The following is a 19027-nucleotide window of genomic DNA, read 5'->3' as shown; positions in this document are numbered from 1 at the left end:
CCTTTGTAATCAATCTTGACGATGAACAATCGTCAGATGGAGGTTGTAACTGGCAACTTGCCAATATTGAAATAAAAGATGATTTAGAGTACTCCTTGTCACTTGATGATGTGATAAAAGAGCTGTATGATAATCCTGAGTTGTATATGCCTATCCGATCGTCCTATGTAACAATGGAACGCCTCCAGCATTCTTTCGGAACAACCATGGTCATCCCGAACAAAATAGGAGGTGCAAAAGAAGTAATTTACGGTAAAGGAAAAAGCTCTCCATTACCAGATCATTTCCTAAGTGAAGATGAAGATGATGACAAACCTGGTCGGCATTTATCTAAGTATAGTCCGAAAGCGCGCAAGCTCATGGAAAAACAGGGATATGATTTCACACTCGGAGAAGGCTTGTACTTTGATCGAGGTCCCCGTATCCCAGCTAAGGCAGCACATGTGCCAAAAGGAAAACCGGACGATTATTACCAACACAATAGAGGCTTAGGCTATGCTTCGTCGTCTGATGATGAATGTGCTTGGCAAATTATCGATCAAATTGCTAACCAAACTAAGAGCAGGCACCCGTCAGATTCTCCGGAATGGGATTCCGATACAAGTCTGGGGGAAGTGTTCAAGGCCCTAATGACGAATATGACTACAGGACGACGATCAGATGCCAACATGGGAAGACCCGTGGGTTCATCATCTGAATATGCAGTATGGTGACAGGTTCGAACAGAGAGAACCCCCCACTGAAGATAAAATAGTCCAAGTCAACATGGGTGATGAGGCCAACCCAAAGCCCATATTCGTCAGTGACAGTCTTCCCCCAGATGAGAAGGAAGAATTGATTGTTCTCATCAGGGAATATATCGACGTCTTCGCGTGGAACTATGAAGACATGTCAGGGCTCGACCCCAATGTAGCAATGCATCGCCTTGATATCAAGCCGGATGCCAAACCTGTCAAGCAACAGTAAAGACGGTTTCGTCTGCAGATCATGGAAGCTATTGAGGCAGAGGTTAAGAAACTGACCGAATCAGGATTTATCCGATAGGAGCAACACCCAGATTGGTTAGCCAATATCATTCCAGTCATGAAGAAGAACAGTAAAATCAGGATCTGTATCGACTTCAGGGACCTGAACACGGCATGTCCAAAAGACGACTTTCCTCTCCCAATCACAGATGTCATTATTGACAATACATGCGGATTTGAGAGAATGTCTTTTATGGATGGTTTCTCAGGGTATAACCAAATCAAGATGCACCCAGATGATGAGAAGCATACAGCGTTCAGAACGCCTCTCGGTGTCTTTTGCTACACGGTGATGCCATTCGGTCTGAAGAATGCAGACGCCACATACCAGCGAGCAATGACTAAGATTTTCCAAGAACATCTCAGGAAGACAGTCGAATGCTACGTTGATGATTTGGTTGTAAAAAGCCGTAACAAAGAAGATCACATCAAGGATTTGAAGACGATGTTCGATCTCATGAGGAGTCATCAATTGAAGATGAACCCCACTAAATCATTCCTTGGAATGTCCAGCGGAAAATTCCTTGGATTCGTCGTCACCACTAAAGGTATACATATCGATCCCGATAAGGTGAAGGCGATACATGAACTGCAACCCCCTAGAAATCTAAGAGAGCTCAGAGGATTGCAAGGGCGTTTAGCTTACATCCGGCGATTCATCTCAAATCTCTCCGAGAAGTGCCAGCCGTTCTCTAAGCTGAACAAGAAAGGAGTATCGTTTATTTGGGATGATGCCTGCCAAAAAGCATTCGAAGATATCAAGACATATCTAGCGAACCCCCCTGTTCTCGTTGCACCGAAATCTGGTAAACCGTTCTTGATTTATCTCAAAGCGATGAACCATTCGATAAGTGCCTTACTAGCACAAGACGATGATAGCGGTCACGAACAGGCAGTTTATTACCTAAGTCGGACCTTGGTAGGTGCGGAATCTCGATATCCGATGATTGAAAAAGAATGCCTCGCATTAGTATTCGCAATGCAAAAGATGCAGCATTACTTGGTAGGACAGACGATTTACGTCATTTCCAACGTAAATCCAGTACGGGTATTTATGACGCAACGGCCTCTATGAATTGGCGGTTAGCGAAGTGAGCCCTTCTCTTATCCCAGTATGATTTGCACTTCAAACAGCAGAAGTCGATTAAAGGACAAGCGATTTGTGATCTTTTGGCGGCAAACCCGACCACAGATACGGCAGAAGTATATGATGACTTGCCGGATGAAACCCATGAGGTTAACACCACGTCGCACCAACAAGTATGGCAATTATACTTCGACGGTGCTTCAAGGGTAGTTAATAAGGTAATAACCCCGGGAGGTTCTACTGTTTCCTCTGGGGTTGGAGTTGTCTTAATCTCCCTGGGAAAACATGTGATGCCTTGGGCTTATTCATTGACTAGTCCGTGCTCCAATAACGTAGCAGAGTACAATGCGCTTCTCATTGGACTCAGTTTTGCCAAGGAGCTGGGGGTCGAATATCTCGAAGCTTTTGGGGATTCGCAATTGATAGTCAACCAAGTTCGCGGTGAGTATGAAGTCAGGAATCCAGACTTGATCCCATACCATCAGGAAGCCATCAGAATGGCCGAAACTTTTGAAGAATTCTTTATCGAATATATCCCTCGTCTCCAGAACGCTTATGCAGACGCACTGGCGGCACTAGCAGTATCACTGGCACAGCCTCCCGAAGCTGAGCTGTTAGTCACAGTACGAACGCATCAACTCTGCGTACCCATATACAGTAGGGATATTGAAGAAGAAGATGACGGAAACGTAAACGCCAAGGAGGTGAATTCAACCCAAATTGGGTCTGAGTCCCGTATGCATCAACCACCAGAGCAGTTGCACGTGTCAATTACGTCTTGGCCGTTCGAGACATGGGGTATGGATATTGTCGGTCCTATTTTTCCCCCTTCAGTCAAAGGCGATCGATTCATCCTCGCGATCACGGACTATTTCTCAAAGTGGGCCGAAGCAATTCCGCTTAAAGAAGTGAAGACGAACAACGTCATTAATTTTATCAAGCATCATGTCATATACAGACACGGCGTGCCAAGACGGATCATTCATGACAACGGTCCGCAGTTCATAAGCAACGCCTTCGTCAGGTTCTGCGACAAGTTCAAAATTGAAGATGTTTCGTCGACAGCTTATTATCCCGCTGCGAATGGATTAGCTGAAGCGTTTAACAAAACGATCATTAAGATCCTGTCAAAGCTCGTGAAGACCAATAAACGAGACTGGGACGATAAACTCGGTGAAGCACTCTGGGCTTATCGCACCACCATACGCACGCCCACAGGTGCCACCCCGTATTCGATAGTGTACGGATGTGAAGCTGTGCTACCGCTGGAAATTCAGATTCCATCCCACAGAGATGACGGCAGAAGAGCAGCATCAGAAGCGTCTTGAAGAGCTTGAGAGGCTGGATGAAAAGCGCTTGGAAGCTCAACAGTAAATTGAGTTTTATCAGGCCAGGATGTCTAGGGCTTTTAACAAAAGAGTCCGACAGAGAAGCTTCAAGGAAGGAGATCTGGTCCTCGCTGCTCGCCGACCAATAATCCTCACTTCCAAGAAGAAAGGTAAATTCGAACCCAAATGGGAAGGACCGTTTGTAATAGACACAGTCTATTCAAACGGCGCATATCGCCTGATTACTCAAGAGGGCGCCAGGCAATTAATGCCAATAAATGGGAAGTTCCTGAAAAAGTACTATCCCTAGTACATTCAGGATAACTCATTTACCGGGAAGTTCCTTGAAGAATATTACACTTAATATTCTAAAGGATAACCCAAAATTATTTTCTCCACCAAAATCCCTCACTGATCAGTTTCAATTGACAGTGGGTCCACCAAAAATGTCCATCTAGCCCTCTTGACTCTTTCCATAGACAAGAAGGTCCCCTTTCAGATCAGAGTCTCCTTTCGATAAACGAAAGAACTCCTTTCTCTTCTCTTTGGTTAAATCTTCTCACGGTTATAACCGAAGTTGAAGTTTCACTTTGATAAACGAAGAACTTTTTTTTTCAGTTTAGATAACCAATCCTATAAAAGGCAAGTTTATCTAAATTTTCCAGATTCTCGGAGTGGAGATCCCACTTCTAGTTTCTTTTTCCCTGGAAATAGAATATAAAATTCTTCCTTTCCAGAATCAGGGAATAGAATATAAAATTCTTCCTTCCTTGTCTGTTGGGTTCGCCTTCACCCTAAAAGAAGACCGGGAAATAGAATATAAAATTCTTCCTTTCCCGCACCGCTCTTTCCAAAATTTGTCAATTTAGGATTCATCCTAGGAAGTTTATCCCGAATCCTAAGCAGGGATAAGTCTGCGCCTAGCACGCGCTGCCGGTTTAGTCTTTTTCTATAGAAAAAGACACCAGAGTTCGATTCTGGGGTATTCTATCCTGAAACCTAAGCAAGGATAAGTCTGCGCTTAACCCGCGCTGCCGGTTAGTTCTTAACCGCCAAAAAGAACACACGTTCACATATTCAACATTGTGACAGGTTGTTATTAATAAACACCAAAATCCATGCCTTACACGTATGGGGAATTTTATCTCAACTCCTAAATAGAGATAAGCCTACGCCTAACACGCGTTGCCGGTTTAGTCTTTCACCGATTGAAAAAGACACCAGAATCCAGTCTGGGGAATTTCATCCCGAATCCTAAGTAGGGATGAGTCAACACCTAATATGTGTTGCCGGGTAGCCTATTCCCGTAACAAGGGCGAAGTCTATGTATTCAAAATCATAGCATTAAGTCTAAGAGAAGCAATTCTCTTAGCACAATGTTACATGTGAAACGGGTTTTAATAATTCACATGCTAGCCCGATTCAAACGGTAATCAGTAAAGGCACCTCAAACCCGTTGATGGCTGGGGGTTTGCCAAAAATCCCAAAGTCTATGTCTAACACGCATTGCATGTTTAGTCTTTCTCCGTGGAAAAAGACACCAGAGTTTGATTCTGGGGTATTTTATCCCTAAGCCTAAGTAGGGATAAGTCAGCATCTAAAACACGTTGCTGGGCAGCCTATTCCCATAACAATGGCGAAGTCTACGTATTCGAAGTCGTAGCATCAAGTCTAAGGGATTTCATTCCTTTAGCACAACGTTACATGCGGAACGGATTCCGACAATTTCGCATGCTAGCCCGACTCAAACGGTAGTCGGTAAAGGCTAATCAAACCCGTTAAAGGCTGGGGGTTAGCCAAAAATCCTAAAGTCAACACCTAACACGTGTCGCTGGGTAGCCTATTCTCGTAACAATGGCGAAGTCTATGTATTCGACATCATAGCACGAAGTCTAAGGGAGTTTACTCCCTTAGCACAACGTTACATGCGGAACGGATTTCGACAATCCGCATGCTAGCCCGACTCAAACGGTAGTCGGTAAAGGCTAATCAAACCCGTTGAAGGCTGAGGGTTTGCCAAAAATCCTATGAGTATTATGGTCAATCATTTCAAACGGAATGAGGAATCATAATAAAGATAAAGACAAAAATCAGGCCCACTAAATTCATTGGCGGCTAAAGTCTTCACCGCAACTTCCTCTGTCTCGACCAGCTGCTGCTTCAAGGACTTCAGCTCATCAGATAAAGCAGTGTGTGTTTGCTGATCCTGCAGCTTTGTCATCTGGAGAATACTCAAAGTCTCCTCCTTCTCACGGAGTTCTCGTCGGAGCTGATCTATCTGGGTCTCACAAGAAGCGATGGAAGAATCAAGCTCGTCAAGTGAGGATGATTTAGTAGCAAGGTTAGCCTCAACTCGATCTATTCGGCCCCGCTGCACCTGAATCTCGAGCTCAGCAACCATCCGAGTACTGTGCCATGACTGTAAGCGAGTATCCAACTCAGCAGCAATGAATGAAGAGGCACCTGCATCCCGGAGCTTGTGAAACATCTGAAGCTCACGCTCTAAGCAGTCAAGGTCATCGAATATAACTCTCGCAAGATCCGGGTATCCCGCATCCCTTATTAAATTTATTTTAGAATCAAGGAATGGTTTAAACTAGCGAAGGGAAAGTCCGTCGTGGAGGAGTTTGCCAAGCATAACATTCATAAAGGAGAAGAAAGAGCGGACTTCTACACAAATGACGATCTTCTCAGGGTCATTGTCCGATAACAACTCCTTCACGAGGACATGAAGCCGAGAGGAAAGCCCTACACAAAAAGGAGAAATCCGTCAAAAAGCCTTAATAAGGAAATAAATGACATTTTCAGCGGCTTAATTTATACCTCCTTCCCCTTGAGTCGCTGGGGGTAGCGGAGACGTAACGGCTGTGGGTGTGTCAACTGGTGGAGTTGGTCTCACAGCCGGCTCAGCAGGATCAGCCTCGGCAAAAGCTCCTGTTAAACACAGAACAGAATGTTCAGATGCATTACATTATAGCTACATTTAGTCAAAAAATTGGCTAGTCCTATAATTAACTCGAGAAGAGGCACGTACTTTCAAAAGAACCATTCTCGGGATCCTGAGGGAGTACGGGCTCAGGAAACATATCCTCGGGCAGCGGGCCATCGATCTGAGGAGAGTCATACATGAAGTGGAACATAGAAGTGTCTGCAGGAAAACCTGCCTCGTCGAAATCGTCAATCGAAAAATCTGACACAAAGAAATGTAAGTACGAAAGAAGAATGAAGAGAATATGACCAATGGAAATAAGTTACCTCTCGTAGATGTATCTGGATTCACTGAATCAGGTCCTACATTGGTAGCCTCCCTAAAGTCGGCAGCTTCTGCAGGTTTTTCTACCTGGTACGGTGAGTCAGGTTCACCAGAAGATACAAACTCATGAGGAGCAGGATCGAAACTCATCTCCCCTTCCTCGCGCTCTCCTGCATAAAATGGGAAAGCATGAGCCTAAAAATCTAAACGATCAAGAGAATGATCTATAGAGTAGATGTTACCTCTGTCGCTAGCAGGATCATCACCAGCCAAGTCCATCTCAGATGCCCGCGAATCTGCAGGCGGCTTATGGGCTAGTCTCTTCCGCCTATCAGCACGGACAGTAGTCGAAGGTCTTGCCCGGGCAAAAGGACGGAATTCCTCTTCACTGTTTGTCGCTGTCCCTGAAATATCAGATAGTGGTCAGGACTGGCAATTCGGAAATGCAGAAAGAAAAGATGGGTGACTAACCTCGCTCGAAATCTGCCTCGTAGTCTTCAGGATCTCCGCCTGAAGCCTCTCCAGCAGAACTAAAGGCCCTATGACCTTCTGGATCAAGTCGGCGGGTCTTGCCCCGCGCCCTCTGTGACCGAGCACCGTCCCGGATCACATGAGAATCAATCTGAGAGGCTTCTTCGGCCACCAACTCTTCAATAGGCTTCACAGGGACAGTCTTATTAGCTGCTAACAACCACCTGCAGCTCAAGAAAGTGAGGTTCAACTGTCGCTCAGCACCCGGGAGACTGAACCTAGCACCAGTGCAGCCTGTCACGGTCCACAACCATGCACGAAGACCGTCCACCAAACCTCCATAAGCCCGAAGCTGCTGGCGCGGGTTCCCGACATAAAGCTGGTCATAACCAAACTGGCGAGCGAATCGGCAGGGTAAATACGGCTCTATAAAACAGTGATTCCCCACCCGGAAAGTCAAGTAGCCCGGCCTGATGTTCACTAGCCAATTAAAGCAGTCCCTCGGCTTCTCCTCATCAATCAAACATTCGCCATACCGGCTGGAGAACTGCGGAAAACAAGTAGAGAACGCCCAACACTTGTGGACCTGTAGCTGCCTCCTGATATCAGAGAATCCTCGCCCTTCCTACTCGCCATTCTCAAGCAGCTGTAGTAAGGGAACAGAATGGTCCACGGCATGCGGTACCGACATCATGTCAGAACGATGAAGGACGAACCAAGCCATCAAATAAATATACGGAAGCTCCACCTTAGTAGTAGGAATCTGAGTCGGCGATTCGCTCTCCTTCCGTGTAAAAGCACCGGAAATCTGTCGAAGCCCTCGATGAATGTTAGCCACCATCACCGGAAGAAGTGAAAGTTCCTTTCTGTAGGCAAGTTGAACCGCAGGATAGAGCACTTCCAGTGGCAGAGCGTCACCAGAACGGGACCACACATTTCTTTAACCAGATGGTGAGGTAGCCGGCAAGAAGAGTCATCGAACGAATCGGTGCGGTCGCATGGCATAAGAATGATTTGAATTTAGTCCCTACAGGAAAGCCACTCTCAGGACTGCTAATGGTATAGGAGCAGGCGTCAGTCTTCTTCAGCAGCTCATTAACCTCTGAAGGAGTCAGCGGTGCCAGTTCACAAATAGTTTTGCCAGAATGGCTCTCCAGATTCCTGAACAAATATGATGCGAACTGCTTCAGGCTCACATTTGCTTTGGTCCTCTTCGCTAGGGGCTTAGACTGTTTGGTCCTCTTCGCTAGGGGCTTAGAATGCGCCAAAGCAATGTGATAGTGACAAGCGAGGTCCCATAAGGTCTCGTAGCGGTCGGGCATGCGATCCTTCAGCTGACTCAGTTCATGGTTGGAAGAAAAATACTCCTGGTATAACATCTGACCCATGGACAAACCAGAAATCTTATGCATCTCATGAAGAGCCAAACCCAACTCTCCGTGCCTAGTCAGAAAGGTGTTCGAATCCGGATTATAAAGCTCGCATAGGGCAAAGAAATGCCTCGCACTAACAGGTAAACCATGCATGGTGGCACGAATGGCTGCATAAAGACCGCAAGCATGCAACTCCTCGCTCCATCGACTCAAGACGTACTTCGTCATACGAGCCCACCAAAACCTGTCCAAAGAATGGACCCAACCATAGAATCTGTGGCGCGGTGCAGGCATCTCCCGTCCTAAGATAGCGAGGCGATTCCTCAAAGTAGAAGCAGTGGCGAGGAACTCGTTACGAGGCGGAGTATCTAGCCCCAGTACTCCAGGATGTAGTCCAACAATGTGATCTCGACTCGAACCAGGAACTGCCTGATGAGTAATATAGCCGCAGTGAACGCTCTCATGTTCCTTTGTCAAACTCCACGACATCTCCCGCTTCACAGCTTGGCGCCTGAGCTCAGTCAAAGAACGGTGTCGAGGAATCTTCGGCAAATACATATAACGACTGCCAGTCTGGTAAAGCCACTGCTCAGCCTCAATAAATACTGCATCGGGATCCCTGGTAGAGTCTCCAAACAAGAAGTCAGTCTTCCTAAGAGACTGAACGGAACTGGCATCCTGCACGAGAGGCGCATCTGTGATCAGCTGGCGAAGAGCTTGATGGCCACCTTCCCTCACCACTTGGACAACTTCCAACGACGTGCCCGGAGCAAACTGGGAGGTGAACGGAATGGGCGAAAAGTCATCAGATGTGGAATAATACTCATCACGACGTCCATTCACCGCATGCGATGAAAAAGCTCCGGAAGGATATTCCACTGAAAACAAGCAGTTAAGTGTTTGTTAATTTCAGATATAAAAGGAAATTGAATTCATCTTACAAATTGGTAAGATAGAGTCATTGCCTTATAAAGGGCGAGACGATTTGGCCACATTGCGCATTTATAAGATAGGGTATATCGACAATATATCCCTGCCTTATAAAGCACAATGCAGCGTCAAAACGCCCCCTTTATTATGAGATGTGGTTTTGACCAAGCAAAACCCATCTTTAAAGCGTCGATCCTCACCAAGGAGAATCAAGGCTTTTCCCGATCGCCTCACCAAGGAGAGCAAAATAGGGTAAAAGGACTAAATTGCAAAATTCTCAGAAGAAGAGGGTTAATTTGCAAAATTTCCATAAAGCGTCGATCCTCACCAAGGAGAACCAAGGCCTTTCCCGGTTGCCTCACCAAGGAGAACAACGGGGGGTAAAATGGACCAATTTGCAAATATCCAGAAAAAAGAGGACTAATTTGTAAATTTTCGAAAAAGGTCAAAAAATTGCTCACCAGCATATGAGGGAGGCGCGCCATCAACCGATGCAGCAGGAAAACGACCTCTCGATACTCGCGACATAATGGCCTACAGAAAAAGAATTCAAGAGGTCAGATCTAGAAATAAAAATCACTTTTTTATCCCCTAAAAAGGCGAGCTTGAGGCATCAAATCACTCCCTCAACCCTTATATGCGATCCCGCTATTCCATACACTAGATCAAACATGAAATAGATCAAGATTATGGAGATATACCTGAGGGGAAGCTCGAGGATCCGACAAAAATTAGATCTTGGAAGTGCTCGAACCACGCGCTCGAGGGGCTCGAAGGAAAGTCTAAATATGGAAGTTTCGAGGGATTTCTCAGTCAAGGATCAAAAGGAAGGATGAATCTAAGACGAAGATCGAGTTTTGAGGGAGAACGGAGGCTCGAGGGAAGAGAAATTCAAAAAGGAGGCAAAAAGGGGGGGGCCGGCCCTAGGGTAAAGAAAAAAGAAAAGAAAAAGACCCCCTTTATATAAGGTGGACCGGGTTGAACCAAACCGAACCGAACCGGACCGGACCCAGTTCGAACCAAAATCCAAATTGAAGCCGAACCGAGCATCGAAACGACTTCAAATCGAGCGACGGTTCAGTCCATCATTCACTCACCCCTCTCCCATTTGTTCGGAGGAGTTGGAGGATTTTTTGAGCCGATTTACTGCCTTTTTTGGCTCATTTTAAGCCGGTTCAGCTCATTTAGGCACAAAAACACTCCGAAAAGTATACGAGTATAAACTGCTTCTTAATACTCCAATAAGGTATATGAGTATAAACTATTCCCTATTTTTGGTTTGAGAAGTTCCTGGAGAATATTGTTTATAAATATTCTTAAGGATAACTCAACCACACTACGCCGGACAACGCGTTGTGCATAAAGACTCGACGCCACAATCAATGGTCAGCTCAAAGGAATCGACTTCAAGTTCAGAAAATTCCGACAAACGGTCAGACAATAAATGCAGCACCGGAACTCTTACAGACTTTCGACAAAGCACCGAAAAGCCTGGAGAATTGAAGGAGTCAAGAACAGAAGCCATTCCGAGGTCCCGTTATACCGACTGAAGGTAGGGACAATCATATCCAAAGTATCCCAGACTCTTCTATAAAAGAACGAGACTGAAATACTTTGGAGGGGGTATCTGTAGGCATATAAAATTACTTATAGGTCCCTTAGCACAGCTCGGCACAAACCGACGAACCAACGAGGCGACGAATCGTACGCAAGCAACGGAATAAATCCATTCGCGTTCAGAATCAAGCCAAGTGTTGAAGAGTCAACGAGTGATCTAACCAAAGACAAACTCGGACGAATCACGATCGAATCAAGATCAGTTTCGGACTCGAACTCAGAAGCGGATTTACTGCCAAATCAGGAATCCAACTTACTGCCAAATCAGATCATCAAATCAGAGTCTCAGATCAACCGAAACACGGACAAACGAGACAACGGAAAACGACTCGAAAAAGTCGGAAAACACCGCCCGCGGGGGCTCGGCCAAAGCCGAGCCACCCCAAGGTGGCTCGGCCTCAGCCGAGCCACCTTGAGGTGGCTCGGCCAAAGCCGAGCCACCTTGGGCTCGGCGAGCATCCACGTCACAAAAGGCAGGAGTTCGAGAGATGGGAAGAACAGATCTGAGATCTACACGAGAACACACTCCGGATCTAAGCTTGGTCTTAGATCCCGAGATCCGAGCGATTATTTCCTTAGTGAACTAATCCCTCCCGGCTATTATTCCCTTCGTGGAATAATACCCATCAAATCGTGTAGATCCGACCGGATCTAGATCGCGCGGTGGTCCACGGATTAACCCCGGCGTTGGCAAAGAACCCACAAAAGTGAGCGACCGCAAAACAGGAGCTCGCGATCTGTTCACAAGGAGAAAGTTGTAATTTTTATTTCTTTTTTTTGATTTCGTTGTAACCGGATCTAAAAAAGACCGGATCTTCTGTAACCACAAAAAGTTATTATTTTGAGATCACAATGACATCAATGAAAGAAACGATTTTCCCCGCGAACATTAAGTTCTACTGCTCCCGAAATAAATTCTTCATACGGCAGATCCCCGAATGGAAGGCCAGAGATGTTAAATATCTCATGAATGGCAAAACCTAACTTCACAATGGGTGTGAAAAAAGTGCACGTCTCTGGGTTGTACCGCTCCTACATGGCAAAGAAGTTGTAGTGGCTCTAAGCGATACTGTATCAGGTGGCCATCACAGTGTAACCAAGGCTAGAATTAGTCAATGGGGTGTCCAAATCCTTCAAGATGAAATTCATCATTAGAGTCCACCAGCCCGTTATTTAAGAGTGCACCCATCCGGGTGATCTGAATTCTTGTGCGGGAAATTCACTTTTTACCTTAATAAATCTTCTGATAAAGGTATTGGCTGGGTTAGATGCTTCACCGACTGGATATTCCTTAGCAAATAGGCCTGATCCTAAAGCTATCATATGTCGGTTATAGCCCACTGTACGAACACCATAAAAAGTTAAGGTACCAACCGCAACCCTATCCTATTCTTTGACGAGGTCCTAATCCATGTGCCTTAGATAGAGGCACACTGAAAATATGATAGAGGGAACATCCTCTCCATATTAGGCAAAAAGAGGTGGTGATCCCTGACCATCCTCAGCCATTTATAATTCCTGCCATACATGATATTCGTCTTAATTTTGGCGGATTCCCCAAATATAAATGCAGGCTTGTTGAGTTTTTTTTGCGGTCCACTGTCTCAACTCTGGCATCTGTAACCAGAGTCCTGAGTGTTGCTGAAGTGGCTTGGGTGACAATCTCTGCATGCTCCTTATCGGTATCTTAGAAGACGAGAAGTTCTTAGCGAAGATTAAACTACATGTTGCGGTCCGCACCACCTTTATGTCCAAAATAATGACATAAAGAAAGAGGCTCATTGGTGTAGTGCACTGGAAATAAAGGAACAAACAAGTTAGTATGAAGCTAAAATAAGTCTTAAAAAGACTTAATTCTAAACGCAAGGCTCAGCCCTGCATTTTATCTCCTGAACACGGAGGTCAAACTCGCGTTTCAAAATCAAAACACTAAGGCTAACCCTGTGTTTCAAGTTCAAAATGCTGAGGTTAGACCTGCGTTTTAAATCTCAAAGCGCTGAGGTCAACCCTACATTTCAAGTTCAAAACACAGAGGCTTACCTCTGCATTCCAATAACAAAACACGAGGCTTGCTCGTCGTTCAAAATTCAAAACTTGACGAAACAAGTCTTACAGTCTCGGAGTTCAGTACTTACCAACGACAAAAAGGGTCTGCCATGGTGGCACGGCGGTCTGAACCGCAGTGCCACCAGTAGCCAAAGCCATCGATGCGCCAAAAATCGTCTCTTAGAACGGTGCTTGGAAGCAACCTTCTTAGGAGCCATGAATACTCTTCGAGGGAAATAAACAGGAGGTTCATCGGAGTTTTATGTACAATAAGTCTCGTTAACCATCTCAGAGAAGAACAGTAGAGTCAAAAAGACTCTTGATTGGACCATAGCAGTCCATTTATAGGCAGCTAGAGCTATAAAATCGGCACGGGATTTGAGGCTAATATCCCACCCAAAACACGATTTCCGCATTCACGCTGAGTCGGTTAGACTTTTTTAATGTGAGGTTCACCTTCGTGTTCTAATTTCTAAACACAAGCTCTACAGCTGGTGTTTCTAAGGTGGTTTCGCAGCCCTTGGCTCTCTCTTACCCAACTGTTGCAGCTACGCTTCACATGTTTATCAATGTCTATAAGAATGTTCTTGCTGTTGCTGTTGACATTGAATACACCTTCCCACAGGCTGAGAGAGTAAAGGAGTATCTCAAGGATCCAAGCAAGTTTGCTGCTGCTCCTGCTACTAAGGAAGAGGAGAAAGACAAGCCCGCTGATGAGCCTGATGATGATTTATGCGTTACCCATGAGAGGTCAGGTTTTAGTACTAAAAAAAACTAGCAATGGCCATCAAGGTGATGAAAGCCAAGAAGAAACTGACCTACGACAAGAAGTTATGCAGCCTCTTTGATGAGTACATACAAGTTCTAATCGTTGATGCCGATTTGGAGGAGATTCCATAGGGATTTAGCGATCCTTACGAGGAAGAACACCCCCTTCAGAAATGTTAGGTTGATCTTTACCAAGGGAGATCTAAAGGAAATTAGTGAGAAAGTCGCTAAATACAAGGTTGGAGCACCTGCTAGTATTAGGCTTGTGGCTCTCACTGATATCGTCGTCTTTTATATTCTAAACGCGAGATTCATCTCCATGTTTTAAAAGAACAAGGCCCATTTCCGCACTTCAAAAATAGGGCCACAATAGGCACCTTCATACTGATCTTGTGTGATTAGTGTTTGTAATCAAGTCCACAACGCCTTCAAAGTGGATGTAATGAACAATCACCCAACCGATCCAAAATCAAAATTAGGATCCAAAGTTTTCTGAAAAATTGTTCCAGTCAACCACGTGTTAGAAATAGGTGCCCTCAAGCAATAATTGTATATTGTAACAGGATCTATATGAATATAACTTCCAGAAGCCTACAATTTAGAGACTTTCACAACAATCAACAAATGTTACAATTCAATGACTATCACTACAATCGATGGAAGTTTTAATTCGACAGCCTTCACAATCATCAACAAGAGTTACAATTGATGACTCTCACATTCTAAGGAGTCGAGATAAAGATCACAATCTTTGCAATGCTCTAACTAAAGAGACTACAAACTAATAGTCTCTTAAACTCAAAATGTAGAGCTCACATCTGCATTCCAAGAACAAAATGCAGAGCTCATTTCTGCATTCCATACAACAAAACACAAGGCTCACCACTGCATTTTCGGCATCAAATGCAAAACCCAACTCCGTGTCCCAAGTCCAAGATGCAAAGTTCGTGTCCAAAATGCAAATTTTGCATTTGATTCGTTCAAACATGAGTTGAGCGGTTCCAAAAGCCATTTTCAACGATTTAAGGGGATTACACCCCACTTAGGAGTGATTTTAGGGGTTAGTTACTGTGACGTCCTTGTTTTCACACTTGGCTGCAGTCCAAGATGAACCCAGAGATGTCAAACCTGCCATGTACCTCCACTGTGCAATAACATGTTTTACCAATCCCAGTAATATCCTCTAGTGAAATCAAGTAGAAGTGAAGGTACAAAATAGACAAATAAGGGAAATAAAAATACAATAGACATGATGTAGACAGAAATATCTCATAATGATATCATGTCTCGACTATAATAAACTGAAATACAACTGATATACATATGGAGTCTGAAATAACATGACATGTCTCAACATGGATCAACTAGAAATCGTACTAAGGCAACATGCCTTAACAATATAAGTACAAACTCAAATGACTGAATGGAAACATAAGACTACTGTGGAGTCCATACTCGTAAAAATACACGACAGTGACTATGCAAGAACTCTGTCACCCTGCGACTCTCCGATGCTCTAAGCCGCCTGAAAGTATAAAATAAAATAAAAGGAAAAAAACAAAAACAACAACAGTGTCAGAGCGCTACAACAAGAACATCTCCGTCCGCCCCCAGGGGAAGGGCTACTATAAATGACGGAGGCTCTACCTATAAGCATAGTCTACCTATATCATTTACCCAGTATCTAAGTGGAATTAATATTTAGGAATCTACAATACGAGACCTAGTACGTCGAGCGAAATAATCCAAACAAGGAAACCCTCATGTATATACCATATGTCTCAAATTATAGGTATCTAAATATTAATACCGAACTAATATATGAAAGGAAATATAACTGGAAAGTAAAACATCATAATAGACATATGTATCAAGGCATCTCAATCGTATATAACTGGAAAGTAAAACATCATAATAGACATATGTATCAAGGCATCTCAATCGTCAAATATTCTCACTAATGAGTAGAAACACTTTTGGCATCAGCCAAATACTCAGATAAAAATGAGCTTATAATATTTATTATTTTTCTCAACAAATCATGTTCCTTTGTGTATCGGCAGGATAAGTATATAGATTTCTACACAATCTACGTAGAAACGAAAGCATAGGTTCACTGACCTCTTCGCACGCTTGTGCGGATAAACAAGTATCATAGGTTCATCGACCTCTTCGCACGCTCGTGCGGATAAACAAATATCATAGGTTCACCAACCTCTTCGCAGGCTCGTGCGGATAAACAAATATCATAGGTTCATCGACCTCTTCGCACGCTTGTACGGATAAACAAATATCATAGGTTTCCCACTCCCGGGGATACATGTGTACTCGAACCCACTCGTACTCCTCATGGACACGCACGTGTATCGACGCGCGGCCCGTACATTATGTTCACGATCAAACGTTCGAGGCAAAATAAGACCCGATCTGTAAATACTAACACCGCTGGTGATTAATATTTTATCGTATGTATGAATAGTACTCGTACGTACGAATAGTAATAGTACTTATGAATAGTACATGTCTGTACGAATAGTAAAAGTACTTACGGATAGTACCCATACGTATGAATAGTAATAGTACTTATGAATAGTACTCGTACATATGAATAGCATCGTATTGATGAATAGTACACATACATATGAATATAACCGTACTTATGAATAGTACACGTACGTATGAATTGTAAGAGTACTTATGAATAGTACACGTACGTATGAATAGTAAGAGTACTTATGAATAGTGCACGTACGTATGAATAGTAATAATAATCCGACGCTGGATAAATACGTATAGTTCTAGCTAGCAATATCATGTCTTTAGAAATTTGGTCTTATATTCTATTCATCAATTTTTATCAATATCATGTTTTTTCTTTATTTTTGGGATTTGATCTAAAATTCATCAATTTTCATCAATATCATGCTTTTTCTTTATTTTTGGGATTTGATCTAAAATTTCATCAATTTTCATCAAGATCAAAACTAATTAGGGATGGGTTTGGAAAGAGATGGACTTGCCTTTATTGATCTCTGAAATTGGACTCCCTATCCGCTCCTTTTCTCCGAATAGCCAAAGTCTCCTCTATCTTTTCCTCTCTTTTCTTCCTCTCTATCTTTTTTTCTCCCTCTCTCCTTCTTTCTCTCTCCCTCTTTCTCTTTCTCCCTCTCTCTCTCCTTCTCTTTCTCTCTCTTCTTTCTCTTCTCTGTGTGCTCAGAAGAGAGAGGGGGGAGAGGCTTTTATAGGAGGGGGGTAGGTGGGGGTAGGTGGAGAGAAGAAAAGAAAAGGAAAAATAATAATAATATTTATAATTTTATATTATTTAAAAATTAAGTTTCAATCTCCGTTCTTAGAAAGTAACAAAAATTTACCCATAGCACCATCTTAATATTCTAAGATCAATGGTGTAAACCTCATATCCATATGATCAATATAAAAATTATAAAAAATAGAAATACGATAGATGTCAGTAGACGCGCGATACCGAGGCTGAAACTGCGAATCGATCTCAAATCGATTCCAGTCTGTTCCATTCATCTCAGAATAATTACCAATCATAATAAAACTTATTTATTATTATATATAATAATATTTTTAAAATTTTTGGGGTTTTACATTCTTCCCCCCTTAAAAGAATTTCGTCCTCGAAATTCTGCAATCGTATCTTAGAGATTAATAATTTGAGAAAAGTACGTTGAGGGAATGATCTAGATAAGGAAACCCTTACATACACATCTCGTATCATTAATCTCTAGATATGAGGCAAAGAAATATCTACACTTAACAATCTAGAATGCAAATACTCTCACTTAACCCCTAACTAAGTGGAACTAGTATGTCGGATGAAAAATCTAAACAAGGAACCCCCCATATATATACCATGTGTTCCGAATGATTAGGAGCTAAGTGTTAATACCCTCATCCTAGCGTTAAATTTAAATATGATCATATGTATAATCATAAACAGGAACAAATCATAATCAATCAATTTACCTGCTGAAACAGGTGTGGGTAGTCGCGATGCATATCCTCTTCACGCTCCCAAGAAGCCTCCTCAGCTCCTTTCTAGTTCCATTGAACTTTAACTAAAGGAATCACCTTATTTCTTAGTGTTTTATCTTCTCTATCAAGGATGCATACTGGCACCTCAATGGTGGACAAATCTGTCTGAATCTCGATCTCAAGTGTATCGATCACCCTCTGCTACTCCTCGTCGCGTAGGTGCTTCTTGAGCATCGACACATGAAATACATCGTGCACACTTGACATCGATGCTGGAAGATCTAGTCTATACGAAACCGTTCCAACATGCTCGGTAATTCGAAATGGTCCAACATATCTCGGGGCAAGTTTTCCTCATCTGCCGAATCGCTGAACGACCTTCATTGGTGATACTTTCAACATAACAAAATCTCCAACCTGAAACTCTAAAGGTCGTCATCTTTGATCTGCGTAGCTCTTCTGCCGACTCTGAGCGGCAAGAATATGCTCCCTAATCAATGCTACCTTCTCAGTAGTCTGCCTCACAAGCTCTGGCCTAAGTAATAAACTATCCTCCGATTCTGCCTAACAAATCGGGGATCTACAGGGTCTTCCGTACAATGCCTCATACAGAGCTATACCAATCATTGGTTGATAACTGTTGTTATAAGTGAACTCGATCAAAGGTATGTAGTCCTCCTAGCTTCCCTGGAAGTCTAAAATGTAAGCCCTCAACATGCCTCCAAGACTTGGTTTACTCTCTCCGTCTGCCCATCTGTTTGCGGGTGAAATACACTACTATATGATAATTTATTGCCGAGCGAATCCTAAAAGGTCCTCCAAAAATGCAAAGTGAAAACTGAGCCTTGATCTGACACGATCATCTCTGGAACTCCGTGTAGTCGAACTATCTCCCGAATGAAGATCCTCACATAAGTCTTGGTGGTGTAGGTAGTCCTCACTGGTATAAAATATGATGACTTCGTCAACCGATCAACTATCACCCAAACGGAATCGTTCCCTTTCTTTGACCTTGGTAACCCCACAATAAAATCCATAGAAATACCTATCCATTTCCATTCCGGAATGGGTAAAGGCTGTAGGGTTCCTGCTGGTCTCTGATGTTCTGCCTTCACCTGCTGACAGGT

This window comes from Asparagus officinalis, chromosome 4 (genome assembly GCF_001876935.1).
Source record: "Asparagus officinalis chromosome 4, Aspof.V1, whole genome shotgun sequence".
In the NCBI taxonomy this organism is placed as follows: domain Eukaryota; kingdom Viridiplantae; phylum Streptophyta; class Magnoliopsida; order Asparagales; family Asparagaceae; genus Asparagus; species Asparagus officinalis.
This window is presented reverse-complemented; position numbering follows the sequence as displayed.